We start from the raw sequence: 14,957 nt of genomic DNA, 5'->3' as shown, positions 1-14,957 counted from the left end.
GGCTGTGTTGCACAGTAGTTCTCAGTACATTAGAATCACTTTTGTTTTATTTTAATTTTGTTAATTTAATTTGATTCCTTTTCTTTTTTTTTTTTTAAGAAACAGTCACGCTCTGTTGCCCAGGCTGGAGTGCAGTGGCATGATATCGGCTCACTGCAACCTCTGCATCCTGGGTTCAAGTGATTCTCCTGCCTCAGTCTCCCAAGTAGCTGGGATTATAGGCGCACACCACCACATCCAGCTAATTTTTGTATTTTTAGCAGAGACGGGGTTTCATCATGTTGGCCAGGTTAGTATCAAATTCCTGACCTCACGTGATCTCCCGCCTTGGCCTCCCAAAATACTGGGATTACAGGTGAGAGCCACCATGCCCAGCCCCCTTTTCCTTTTTTGTTTTCATGTCAGACAGGTAATGTGCCAACGTTGTAACAAGGTTTGAGGGAGGCACATCTCATGCTTGAGCACAACAACCCAATCATCACAATTATGACCTACAAAAGGATCTAATCTGATTTTTGACACAGGTAATCTATTTACCTGGTTTAACGTTCAACTAATTTTAAAAGGTATGTAGGGAAAGTTACTCTCTGCCCTCTGTCTCCCAGTCTCCTAGAACTCCCTCAGAGGCAACCCTCATCCCAAGGGTCTTGTGAATCCTTGAAGAGATTTTATGCATCTATAACCAAAGGCAACTACACATTATTATCTCCTATACAAATGGAAACATACTGATTTATACCAGCTTAATTCATATAACATTGGATCTTGAAACTTTTTTCTCACCAGTGTGTAAATAGCTGCCCCAGTCTTTTTGATGGTTGCCTAGTATTCCAGTGTCTATGTTTACCTGCATTTATTTGAGTCCCTGGGTTTTTCTAAAGATATTCATGCCCTGGGGCTTCCTCAGCTCTAATGTGCCTGCGTATTAGATGCAGGCAGGTGCGGGAACCACTGGCATGGCTCACTGGTCTCTTTCTTCCTTAGCCTATGGTAGGAACAGTCCTGGTTTCCTAGCACTTGGAGAGCTGGTCCAGGGTTTTGGAAAGTCAAAGGAATTCCTTCTTTCTGGTGAACAGAGAGCAGTCATAGATAAGACTCTCATTTGCAATGGACACAGGACCAAGAAATTGAGAAAAGCTGGCCCAAAGCCCTGGTCCTTTATGTAAGAGTAGGGAAGGAGATTGCATGCTACAGTCCCTACGTTTGCAGATGGCACAGGACTTGACAGGTAGTGGAGACACAAACAAAAAATCATAAAATACATGAAACTGTTGCCAGACTCTCTGAGCTACAGAGAAGTGGTAGGTGGGTTTCAGCCCAGGTCAATGAAAGACGGAATTTTTATTTTTATTTTTTTAGAGACTAGATCTCACTATGTCACCCAGGCTGGAGTGCAGTGGCGTGATTGTGGCTCACTGCAGCCTCAAATGAACTCTTGGGCTCCAGTGATCCTCCTGCCTCAGCCTCTTGAGTAGCTGGGAAATATAGGTGCCTGGCCAAGATGGAATGTTGACAAAAATAGTCCAGACTATACTTACAGCTCCTAGGGCTAAACATACATCTGTGAGGAATATTAGACTATTTTCCGAGCTCATCAACTTTAGGCAGCCAAAAAAGTTGGCTATATGTTGGGCCCAATCAAGAGAAGTAATAGAAACATAAGATAAAACAGTATTATACTATCATATAAAAGTATTGCATTTTAAGAAAGAAACAGGGTCTTGTTCGGTCACCCAGGCTGGAGTACAGTGGTGTGATCATAGCTCACTACAGCCTGGAACTCAGTTCAAGCAATCCTCCCACTTCAGTTTCCTAAGTAACTGGGACTACAGGTGCACGCCACCACGCCTGGCTAGTTTTTAAATTTTCTGTAGAGATGGGGTCTTCATATGTTGCCCAGTCTGTTCTTTAACCCCTATCCTCCTGTCTCAGCCTCCCTAAGGGTTGAGATTATGGCTGGGATTACAGGTGTGAGCCACTGCATCTGGCAAAAATGTTGCATTTTTGAGTCTGAATTTTATGGAATTTTGGTCAATAAACCTCAGAAAAATATGCTTAGGATGTGAGCAGGGCACTTTAAAAGTTAAAGGAAAAGGCAAGGATGGGGATTTGGAGGGAAACTGAAAGCATTTGGACTTTTTAATATGGTAAAACTGACAGATGATATGCCTTGATGATTTTATTTTATAAAATTAAATAGACCTGGCCAAGCACGGCGGCTTATGCTTGTAATCCCAGCAGTTTGGGAGGCCAAGGTGGGCAGATCACTTGAGGTCAGGAGTTTGAAATCAGCCTGGCCAACATGGTGAAACCTCATCTCTACTAAAAATACAAAACAATCAGCTGGACATGGTGGTAGGTGCCTGTAATCCCAGCTACTTGGGAGGCTGAGGCAGGAGAACTGCTTGAACCTGGGAGGTGGAGGTTGCAGTGAGCCAAGATCACGCCACTGCACTCCAGCCTGGGTGACAGAGCAAGACTCCATCTCTAATAACAATAATAATAATAATAATATTATTATTATTATTATTATTATTAAATAGATCTAACTTCAAACTGGAAACAACCAAAATGTCCTTCAGCAGGTGAATGGTTATACAAACTATGCTACAGCCATGCTATGGAGTACTATTCAGCAAGAAAAATGAATGGCTGTAGATGCATGCAGGTGCTTGGGATGAATCTCAAGGGAATTATGTGGGGTGAAAAAAGCAAATTTCAAAAGCTTACATGCTGTGTGATTCCACTTATATAACATTCTACAAACGAAACTACCAGGTGCAGTGGCTCATGTCTATAATCCCAGCACTTTGGGAAGTCAAGACATGTGGATAGCTTGAGATGAGGAGTTTGAGACCAGCCTGGCCAAAATGGTGAAGCCCCATCTTTAGGTCGGGTGCGGTAGCTCATGCCTGTTATCCCAACACTTTGGGAGGCTGAGGTGGGTGGATCACCAGAGGTCAGGAGTTCAAGACCAACCTGGCCAACGTGGTGAAACCCCATCCCTTCTACAAATACAAAAATTAGCCAGGCATGGTGGTGTGCACCTGTAATCCCAGCTACTCAGGAGGCTGAGATATGAGAATAGCTTGAACCCAAGAGGCGGAGGTTGCAATGAATTGATATCGTGCCATTGCACTCCAGCCTAGGCAACAGAGTGAGACTCTGACTCAAAAAAAAAAAAAAAAAAAAAAAAAAAAAAAAAAGCAAGGAAAGAAGGAAGGAAGGAACCTTGTGTCTACAAAAAATAGAAAAATTAGCTGGGCATGGTGGTGTGTACTTGTAGTCCCAGCTACTTGGGAGTCTGAGGTGAGGGGATCACTTGCAACCTCGCTTGAGGTTGAGGCTGCAGTGAGCGTGATTGCACCATTGCAGTCCAGAGCCTGGGTGACAGAGCAAGACTGTATCTCCAAACAAAACAAAACACCCAAATTATAGAGATGGAGAATAGAATAGACTAGTGATTGCCAGGGTTAGGGAGGTGGGGAGGAAGGGAGATGGCTATGACTGTAAAAGTGAAGCACCAGAGGGCCAGGGGCGGTGGCTTACACCTGTAATCCCAGCACTCTGGGAGGCCGAAGTGGGTGGATCATGAGGTCAGGAGTTGGAGACCATCCTGGTGAACACGGTGAAGCCTCGTCTCTACTAAAAATACAAAAAATCAGCTGGGCGTGGTGGTGGGCGCCTGTAATCCCAACTACTCGGGAGGCTGAGACAAGAGAATGGCATGAACCCGGAGGTGGAGCTTGCAGTGAGCAGAGATTGTGCCACTGCACTCCAGCCTAGGCAACAGAGTGAGACTCCATCTCAAAAAAAAAAAAAAAAAAAGGAAGAACCAGGGACCGTGGTGGTCATGAAACTCTTCTGTAGCTTGACTGTCGTGCAATAAAACTACATAGAACTAAACACACGCACACACAAAACTATTGAAAATCTGATGTAAAACTAGTGAAATCTGAAAAAGGTCAGTGGATTGCATCAACGTCAATTTCCCAGCTGTGACTTGGGTACCAGTTACGCAAAATGCTACTGTTAGTGAGAGCCTGGGTGAAGGGCACAGGAGATAGATTTGAGATCTGCAATTATCGCAAACATCTAATTTAAGAAATCAAATAAGCCTAGACTGTTAGTGCTAGAGAAAAGTGGAAATGGGCCATATTGACTTTTACCCAACTCAAAAGGGGGCAGCTCTTAACCTTTAATAGAGGCAGATTTTAAACAAATGAAAACTATGCACCTTTTCACACATTGAATAATGGACTTATGAAATGTACGAGCCTAACAGATGAGAAGATAAAGATTTATACAGTGTGTGTGCGTACGTGTGTGTGTGTGTATATATATATAGTAAAGACAGCATCTCAGTTCTGTCACCTAGGCTGCTAGAGTGCAGTGGTGGAAACATAGCACACTGCAGCCTCAAACTGCTGGGCTCAAGTGATTCTCCTACCTTGGCCTCTCAAAGTGTTTGGATTACAGGCATGTTGAGCCACTGTACCTGACCTGAATATATATATACACACACACACACGCACACATATACACACACGTATACACATATATATACACACACATATATATACACACACATATATATACACATACACACACACACACACATATATATATATGCAACATTGGGTTTCTAAGACACATGAAGAAGTTTTGGGAGCATTTCTGACCTTGGAGTTTGATATCACAAATAAGAGCCTCATGCATCTACAATCAAGTCCCAAGTGAATTTAAAATTAACTCAATAAACATTTGCTGAGCTCCTATGAAGTGTCAGGCATGTCCTGGTTGTTCAGTGTTAGAAAAGTAGGTTGGGTGCAGTGGCTCATGCCTGTAATCCCAGCACTTTGGGAGCTCAAGGCCAGAGGATCACTTGAGTCCAGGAGTTCAAGACCAGCTTGGGCAATATGGTGAGACCCCCATCTTTACAAAAAGTCAAAAAATTAGCCAGATGTGGCAGTGTATGCCTGTGGTCCCAGCTGCTCAGGAGGCTGAGGTGGGAGGATTGCTTGAACCCAGGAATTCCAGGCTGCAGTGAGCTATGATGGCACCAGTATACCCTAGCCTGGCTGACAGAACAAGACCCTGTCTCAAAAAAAAAAAGAAAGAAGAAAGAAGAAAGAAGGAAGAAGGAAGAAGGGAGGGAGGGAAGGAGGGAAGGAAGGAGGGAAGGAAGGAGGGAAGGAAGGAAAAAAGAAAGAAAGAAAAAGAAAGAGAGAAAGAAAGAAGGGAGGAAGGGAGGGAGGGAGGAAGGAAGGAAGGAGAGAGAGAGAAAGAAAGAAAAGAAAGAAAACATAAAAGACACAACCCTGTCCCTCCTGGTAAATGTCCCATTGTTCAGGAATGCAGAGCTGGTGACATTATTTGTGGAATGGAAATGAATGTCACCCTGACATATTATTTTTAATGATATCCTGATTAATAGTCATACTTGAGGCTATTTTAAAAATGGAAGCAGTCACCACGAAGTGTGATAGGAATTACCCCAAAATAGACTATGTTATCCTCTGTGAATAATTTAGACGCCGGTGCTCCGAAGGCAGCGAGAGCATGAGGACTGTGAACAAGCTGATTGGGAGCTTTGGGAAAGTGGGGCTGGCATCTTATCTCCGTAGCCCAGGACTTAACAGTGCGTGCTTGGTATGCAGCAGGAGCTCAATAAGTAAATGCTGACTTGACAATCAGGATCTTTTTATTCTTATTTTCTGAAAGTTTAGGCCAGAAGGAGCTTATGGGAACCTACGACTGATAACTGGAAACTGATTTTGACTAGGGTCAGGAGGTACTGGGACAGGATATGAAATAAAAGAGAAAAAGCAGAGGACAGATGTAAAGATCCGTTGGCACGGGATCAACTTGGAGCTGTCCTGGAACACCTTTGGCGATTGGGGGCTCTCTGGCCTGCAGTAGCTCATTCCCAGACAGTGGTTGCTCTGCTGCTGTGAACTTAAGCTTCTTCCCTGGGTAAAGGAATGAAATCCCACCCACTCACCCCTTTCCTTTCTGAAGTAGTGTGGGGATGCACCTTTACTGGCCATTTAACATTCATAGAGATGCATTTAGCATCATGAATGTTATAAAAACGACAGTAGCAAATCATTACAACTGCTTCTTGGTGGTAAGCTTTCCAGAAGAAAATTATGGAAGAGACGTGGTACAAAAGATGAAGACAGCATTTAGTATACTCAGTCTCATTTCCTGCCATCAATGGCAGGTTGTTGTTGTTGTTGTTGTTATTTTGAGATGGAGTCTTGCTCTGTCACCCAGGCTGGAGTGCAGTAGCATGATCTTGGCTCACTGCAGCCTCTGCCTCCTGGGTTCAAATGATTCTCCTGCCTCAGCCTCCTGAGTAGCTGGAATTACAGGCTCCCTCCACCATGCCCAGCTAATTTGTGTAGTTTTAGTAGAGATAGGGTTTCACCATGTTGGCCAGCCTGGTCTTGAACTCCTGGGCTCAAGTGATCCACCCCACCTCAGCCTCCCAGAGTGTTGGGATTACAGGCATGAGCCATGGCACCTGGCATGCAGGTAGTTCTATCTTTAACCTCTAGGAGCAAATAATGAATACCTACCAGTACAGTGGGAACTGCGGGGATAAGGAAGTTGATCTCTGCCATTTATTGGCAGAAGTGGATATTTAGATCAACACCCAAGGATTTAAAAATGTTATAGGCTAATTCTTTTTGAATGTCAGATTTTTATCTCTCTGATAACTGGAGTCAGAGATGACTGGAAGCACTGCAGAGTGAGTGGCCTCATGAGACTCTGTCTTTCTCTCTCTCTGCCTTGTGAGGACATGATGAGGAGGTAGCCATCTACAAGCCAGGACAGGAGCCCTCACCAGAAACAGAATTGGCTGGCACCTTGATCTTAGACTTTGCAGCTTCCATAACTGTGAGAAAATAAATGTCTATTGTTGAAGCTGCCATCTATGGTATTTTGCTACAGCAGCTGGAGTAGACTAAGACAGCCTGTGACCCTGAAGCATGGATGGGAGCATCTAGATGGATGTCGAGGACGTTGATTCCACAGACACTGGTGGACCTTCTGGCCTTGCAGAGGTTGTCTGCCCTGCCAGCTCATCTGTTGTCCCTGGAAGGTGCTGTCAATACTTCTCCTTGTTGAGGCACCAGGTGCTCCCCTAAGGAACACCCTCATCTCTGCTCCTGCTGCCAGGCTGATAACCGGGTTAAGTTCCAGCACATCTGCAGCAGACAGGCCTGATTGTTAGATGGAAAAGTAACAAACAGAAAGGAAGAGTATCAACATCAACAAAAAGGACATCCACTCAGAGACCCCATCTGAAGGTCACCAATGTCAAAGACCAAAGGTAATAAATCCATGAAGATGGGGAGAAACCAGTGCAAAAAGCCTGAAAATTCCAAAAGCCACAACACCTCTTCTTCTCCAAAAAGATCACAACTCCTCACCAGCAAGGGAACAAAACTGGACAGAGAATGAGTTTGATGAACTGACAGAAGTAGGCTTCAGAAGGTGGGTAATAACAAACTCCTCCAAGCTAAAGGAACATGTTCTAACCCAATGCAAGAAAACTAAGAACCTTGGGAAAAGATTAGACGAATTGCTAACTAGAATAACCAGTTTAGAGAAGAACATAAATGACCTGATGGAGCTGAAAAACACAGCATGAGAACTTGGTGAAGCATGCACAAGTATCAATAGCCAAACTGATCAAGTGAAAGAAAGAATATCAGACATTGAAGACCAACTTAATGAAATAAAGCATGAAGACAAGATTAGAGAAAGAAGAATGAAAAGAAATGAACAAAGCTTCCAAGAAATGTGGGGCTATGTGAAAAAGACCAAACCTACATTTGATTTGTGTACCTGAAAGTGACAAGGAGAATGGAACCAAGTTGGAAAACACTCTTCAGGATATTATCCAGGAACTTCCCCAACCTAGCAAGACAGGCCAACATTCAAATTCAGGAAATACAGAGAACATCACAAATATACTCCTCGAGAAGAACAACCCCAAGACAGACACATAATTGTCAGACACACCAAGATTGAAATGAAGGAAAAAATGTTAAGAGCAGCCAGAGAGAAAGGTCGGGTTACCAACAAAGGCCGAAGCCCATCAGACTAACAGTGGATCTCTCTGCAGAAACCCTACAAGCCAGAAGAGAGTGAGGGCCAATATTCAACATTCTTAAAGAAAAGAATTTTCAACCCAGAATTTCATATTCAGCCAAACTAAGCTTCATAAACAAAGGAGAAATAAAATCCTTTACAGACTAGCAGCTGCTGAGAGATATTGTCACCACCAGGCCTGCCTTACAAGAGCTCCTGAAGGAAGTAGTAAACATGGAAAGGAACAACCGATACCAGCCACTGCAAAAACATACCAAATTCTAAAGACCATTGACACTATGAAGAAACTGCATCAACTAATGGGCAAAACAACCAGGTAGTATCATAATGACAGGATGTAATTAACACATAATAATATTAACCTTAAATGTAAACAGGGTAAATGCTCCAATTAAAAGACACAGACTGGCAAATTGGATAAAGAGTCAAGACCCATTGGTGTGCTGTATTCAGGAGACCTACCTCACATGCAAAGACACACATAGGGTCAAAATAAACAGATGGGGAAATATTTATCAAGCAAATGGAAAGCAAAAAAAAGCAGAGGTTGCAATCCTAATCTCTGGTAAAAGAGGCTTTAAACCAACAAAGATCAAAAGAGACAAGAAAGGCCATTACATAAAGGTAAATAAATCAATGCAACAAGAAGAGCTAATTCTCCTAAATATATATGCACCCAATACAGGAGCACCCAGATTCATAAAGCAAGTTCTTAAAGACCTATAAAGAGACTTAGACTCCCACACAATAATAATGGGAGACTTTAACACCCCATTGTCAATATTAGACAGATCAATGAGAGAGAAAATTTACAAAGATATTCAGGACATCAACTCAGCTCTGGACCAAGCGGACCTAATAGACCTCTAAGAACTCTCCACTCCAAATCAACAAAATATACATTCTTCTCAGCACCACATCACACTTATTCTAAAATTGACCACATAATTGATAGCAAAACACTCTTCACCAAATATAAAATAAAGGAAATCATAACAAATAGTCTCTCAGACCACAGGGCAATCAAATTAGAACTCAAGATTAACAAACTTATTCAAAACCACACAACTACATGGAAACTGAACAATCTGCTCCTGAACAACTACTGAGAAAAATAACAAAATTAAGGCAGAAATAAAGACGTTCTTTGAAACCAATGAGAACAAAGACACAACATACCAGAATTTCTGGGACACATTTAAAGTAGTGTGTAGAGAGAAATTTATAGCACTAAATGCTGACAAGAGAAGGCAGGAAATATCAAAAATCGACACCCTAACATCACAATTAAAAGAACTAGAGAAGCAAGAGCAAACGAATTCAAAAGCTAGCAAAAGACAAGAAATAACTAAGATCAGAGCAGAACTGAAGGAGAGAGAAACACGAAAAACCCTTGAAAAAATAAATGAATCCAGGAGCTGGTTTTTTGAAAAGATCAACAAAATAGATAGACTGCTAGCCAGACTAATACACAAGAAAAGAGAAAAGAATCAAATAGATGCAATAAAAGCAATGAAGGAGATATCACCACTGATCCTGCTGAAAAACAAACTACCATCAGAGAATACTATCAAAACCTCCATGCAAATAAACTAGAAAATCTAGAAGAAATGGATAAATTCCTGGACACATACCCCCTTCCAAGCTTAAACCAGGAAGAAGTCAATTCCCTGAATAGACCAATAACAAGTTCTGAAATTGAGGCAGTAATTAATAGCCTAACCAAAAAAAGTCCAGGACCAGAAAGATTCACAGCCGAATTCTACCAGAGGCAAAAAGAGGAGCTGGTACCATTCCTTCTGAAACTATTCCAAATAATAGAAGAAGAGGGAATCCTCCTTAACTCATTTTATAAGAACAGCATCATTCTGATATTAAAACCTGGCAGAGACACAACAAAAAAGAAAATTTCAGGCCAATATCCCTGATGAACATCAATGTGAAAATACTCAATAAAATACTGGCAAATGGTATCCAGCAGCACATCCAAAAGCTTATCCACCATGATCAAGTCGGCTTCATCCCTGAGATGCAAGGCTAATTCAACATATGCAAATCAGTAATCCGTCACATAAACAGAACCAATGATAAAAACCACATGATTATCCCAATAGATACAGAAAATACCTTTGACAAAATTCAACACCGCTTCATGCTAAAAACTCTCAATAAACTAGGTATTGGTGGAACGTATCTCAAAATAAGAAGAGCTATTTATGACAAACCCACAGCCAATATCATACTGAATGAGCAAAAACTGGAAGCATCACCTTTGAAAACTGACACAAGACAAGGATGCCCTCTCTCCAGTCCTATTCGACGTAGTATTGGAAATTCTGGCCAGGGCATTAAGGCAAGAGAGAGAAATAAAGGGTATTTAAATAGGAAGAGAAGAAGTCATATAGTCTCTGTTTGCAGATGACATGATTGTATATTTAGAAAACCCCATTGTCTCAGCCTAAAATCTCCTTAAGCTGATAAGCAACTTCAGCAGTCTCAGGATACAAAATCAATGTGCAAAAAATCACAAGCATTCCTATATACCAATAACAGACAAACAGAGAGCCAAATCAGGAGTGAACTCCCATTCACAATTGCTACAAAGAGAATAAAATACCTAGGAATACAACTTACAAGGAAGATGAAGGACCTCTTCAAGGAGAGTTACAAACCACTGCTCAAGGAAATAAGAGAGGACACAAATAAATGGAACAACATTCCATGCTCATGGATAGGAAGAATCAATGTCATGAAAATGGCCATACTGCCCAAAGTAATTTATAGATTCAATGCTATCCCCATCAAGCTACTAATGACTTTCTTCACAGAATTAGAAAAAACTACTTTAAATTTCATATGGAACCAAAAAAGAGCTGGCATAGCCTAGACGATCCCAAGCAAAAAGAACAATGCTGGAGGCATCATGCTACCTGACTTCAGACTATACTACAAGGCTACAGTAACCAAAACAGCATGGTACTGGTACCAAAACACATATATAGACCAATGGAACAGAACAGAGGCCTCAGAAATAACACCACACATCTATAACCACCTGATCTTTGACAAACCTGTCAAAAACAAGTAACAGGGAAAGGATTCCCTATTTAATAAATGGTGTTGAGAAAACTGGCTAGCCATATGCAGAAAACTGAAACTGGACCCCTTCCTTATACCTTTTAAAAAATTAACTCAAGGTAGATTAAAGACTTAAACATAAGACCTAAAACCATAAAATCCCTAGAAGAAAACCTAGGCAATACCATTCAGGACATAGGCATGGGCAAAGACTTCATGACTAAAACACCAAAACTAAGGGCAACAAAAGCCAAAATTGACAAATGAGTTCAATTAAACTAAAGAGCTTCTGCACAGCAAAACAAACTATCCTCAGAGTGAACAGGCAACCTACAGAATGGGAGAAAATTTTTGCAATCTATCCATCTGACAAAGGGCTCATATCCAGAATTTACCAAGAACTTAAACAAATTTACAAGAAAAAACAAACAACTCCATCAAAAAGTGGGTGAAAGATATGAACAGACACTTCTCAAAAGAAGACATGGATGCAGCCAACAAACATATGAAAAAAAGCTCATCACTGGTCCTTAGAGAAATGCAAATCAAAACCACAATGAGACACCATCTCATGCCAGTTAGAAGGGCAATCATTAAAAAGTCAGGAAACAACAGATGCCGGAGAGGATGTGGAGAAATACAAATGCTTTTACACTGTTGGTGGGAGTGTAAATTGGTTCAACCATTGTGAAAGACAATGTGACGATTCCTCAAGGATCTAGAACCAGAAATACCATTTGACCCAGCAATCTCATTACTGGGTATATACCCAAAGGATTATAAATCATTCTACTATAAAGACACATGCACACGTATGTTTATTGCGGCATTATTCACAATAGCAAAGTCTTGGAACCAACCCAAATGCCCATCAATGATAGACTGGATAAAGAAAATGTGGCACATATACACCATGCAATGCTATGCAGCCATAAAAAGATGAGTTTATGTCCTTTGCAGGGACACGAAAGAAGCTGGAAACCATCATTCTCAGCAAACTAACACAGGAACAGAAAACCAAACGCCGCATGTTCTCAGTCATAAGTGGGAGCTGAACAATGAGAACACATGGACACAGGGAGGGGAACATCACACACTGGGGCCTGTCAGGGGGTGGGGGGGCTAGAGGAGGGATAGCAGTAGGAGAAATACCTAATGTAGATGACAGGTTCATGGGTGCAGCAAGCCACCATGGCATGTGTATACCTATCTAACAAACCTGCATTTTCTGCACATGTACCCCAGAGCTTAAAGTATAATTATAATAAAAATAAATAAAAATGAAATATAACAGATGACAGTCACATTCAGGTGTGGTCCTGAAACTCAGTGGCGAGATAAGCTCTTCCTAGCAGACAGGGTTTTGAACAGTGCAACTGGTCATCTACCCTTTGCATGGGGAAAAAACGTGGCCCAAGATGAGAATTTGTTTGCAAATCCTGGATAGTGACTAAGGTCTGGGGTTGAGGTGTGTGAATGTACACTTGAGAATGGGCACACAGTGTGAAGGATTCTGTTGCACATTTTCATGTCCACCAGGACACATTCATCATGGAAGAGCCTCTGAACAATCAATTAGACACAATGACTTGGCCCAGTGATGCTGGCTGTCAGCGTCCACCCCAGAACTGGCATGACAGGAGCATGAACAAATAGATGGCTAAGGTGTGGAGATGGAGGCTATGTATGAGGTCAACAGCATGGCTCCGGCTTACCAGTCTAGCCACTGTGCCTCTGAATGTCAGCAGCAGAGCTGCTCCTGTTATGGCCTTATTCCCCTAGGACCCCAACCTAAAAGGGCCAGTGGTTTGTCTTCACAGGTGTAGATACTTTGGGAATGTATCTGCCTTTCCTGCCCAGAGCATCTCAGCCAGCACTACCATCTGGGGGCTTATAGAATGCCTGACCCATAGGCGTGAGTCCCATACAGCACAGCAGGCCACTAAGAGACACACCTCACAGCCCACGACAGTGGGGTTCACTCACTGCATCACACACTGCAACCCCCTGGGGCAGCTGGCCTCACAGAATGCTGGCATGGCCTTTTCAAGGAGCAACTGAAGCGCTAGCTCAGAGGAAACCCCCACAAGGACGAGGTGCCATCCTTCAGTGTACAAAGACTTGTATATGTCATTGTGTCCCCAAAGGGAAAGACACATGAGGCTGGAAACCAAGGGGTAGAAGCAGAAGTGACTTCACTTACCGTCAGTCTCTAAGACCCACAGCGGGATTTGGAGCTTCCTGCTCTGCGACCCTGGGCTCTGCAGGGTTGGAGGTCCGGATCCAAAAGAGGGCACACTCTGGCCAGGAGACACAGTAAGGGTCCTGTTGAACCGCAAGTTGAAGCTGCTGCCAGGACACTTAGGAGGCCTCGTTCGCAAGGATCAGCAGGTTAAAAGAGAAATCATCGTATTGGCAGGCTTTATTGACCTAATCAGCAGCAGGAGGCAGGCGCGCTTTTACCTAGTGGGGGCGGGGAGGAACACGGGGAGAACCCAGGGGCTGGGCTCCGGTGCCTCCTGCGGCTCCCTCACCCACTTGTAACTGTGAATACGCAGGTGCAGTCACTCCAGACTGAGCAGGGTGTGATTCTAATTTAGACCCTTCAGGAATGAGGGTCATCCCATCAGGTAAACTACCGACACCTGCTGACCTGATAGCTGAGGGTGAGGGGAATTTAAATGCAGGGCGGGGGAGGGGTTAGGATGCTCCAAGACCCTCGGCAGTCACGGGGGCTGTGGTTTATCGCTCAAGAAGTAAAGGCCCCTGGGAGCCTTGGGGGCGCTGCTTTCTGAACTTTCCTGGTTGGAGAAATAGATCCGTGTGGGGCAAGGGGTGGGCAGTGGGTGGTAATGAGCATGCGTCTCACGGACCACCATCAACGAGAAGCGTAAACAAACCAAGGGCCAAGGCCGCTGCGCGCAGAAATCCATTGCTGCGTGTGCCCTGGGCTGCATTCCCCGCGGGCAGCTCCCTGTGAGTGGCTGATCGCTGCGGGGATCTAACGCCAGTTCCTGGAAGACATCCACGGACGGCTGACTTTGGCTGAAGGACTCGTTGACCCTTCCTCAGAAGGCTTGCAGTCTGGGACACGTCCACCCCACCTCCTTTCCCTCTCTCCTCTCTCTTCCCTTCCCTGGTTTGCTGTTGGACACGCCATCCCAGACTATCCTACCTCCCTTCCCATTTTTTTTCCTCACACAAGTGCTTTGCCTAATACAACCCTTACACATTTAATCCCGACTTGGCACCTGGTCAGTGATGTGCTGCTAAATGGATCTCCCCAAACAAAAGCTCTCATTTGTAGCATTGGCTGATTTCCACGGTATAGGTGGCCCCACCATGGCAGGCTTCTACTAATGGTTCTTGCAAAACTCCCAAGTAGCGGCTTCCCTGAGCTGGCACCAGTCACTCCAACGCACCACTTCATGTGCCTCTGGGGGCTGAGAGACATGGAGGGGTGTGAACCCATGGTGGATCCTATGTGCTTCAGGGTAGAGTGAGTCAAAATCTGGGGAAGGTGGAGGAGTCTGCTGATGGCCAGCATTTGATCTCAGTAACAGGGTGTCTTCTCGGTACTTGAAATGTCTCTTCGGTGTTTCAGACACTAGAAATCTGACCTGCACCCGTCCTTAATGACATATCCACAGTTCTAGTCGTTTGTCTCTATCCCCCTCAATCCATGCATCAATCTGCTGTCTGATTAGCCTTCCTAAAGCAGCACTCTGACCATGTAAATGCCTCTGCTAAAA

At 43.5% G+C, this 14,957-nt stretch overlaps 1 non-coding gene across 1 annotated transcript; it reads right to left on the bottom strand.

Moving 5' to 3' along the window:
* Nucleotides 1-399: 399 nt before the first annotated feature.
* LOC112630890 lies at nucleotides 400-503 on the bottom strand. Its single transcript, XR_003121016.1, has one exon. It is a non-coding gene; the product is annotated as a small nucleolar RNA U13 (small nucleolar RNA).
* Nucleotides 504-14,957: the final 14,454 nt, after the last annotated feature.

The sequence above is a fragment of the Theropithecus gelada genome, chromosome 8 (genome assembly GCF_003255815.1).
Source record: "Theropithecus gelada isolate Dixy chromosome 8, Tgel_1.0, whole genome shotgun sequence".
Lineage (NCBI taxonomy): Eukaryota > Metazoa > Chordata > Mammalia > Primates > Cercopithecidae > Theropithecus > Theropithecus gelada.
The sequence above is the reverse complement of the archived record's forward strand: the minus strand, read 5'-3'. Positions and strand labels throughout refer to the sequence as shown.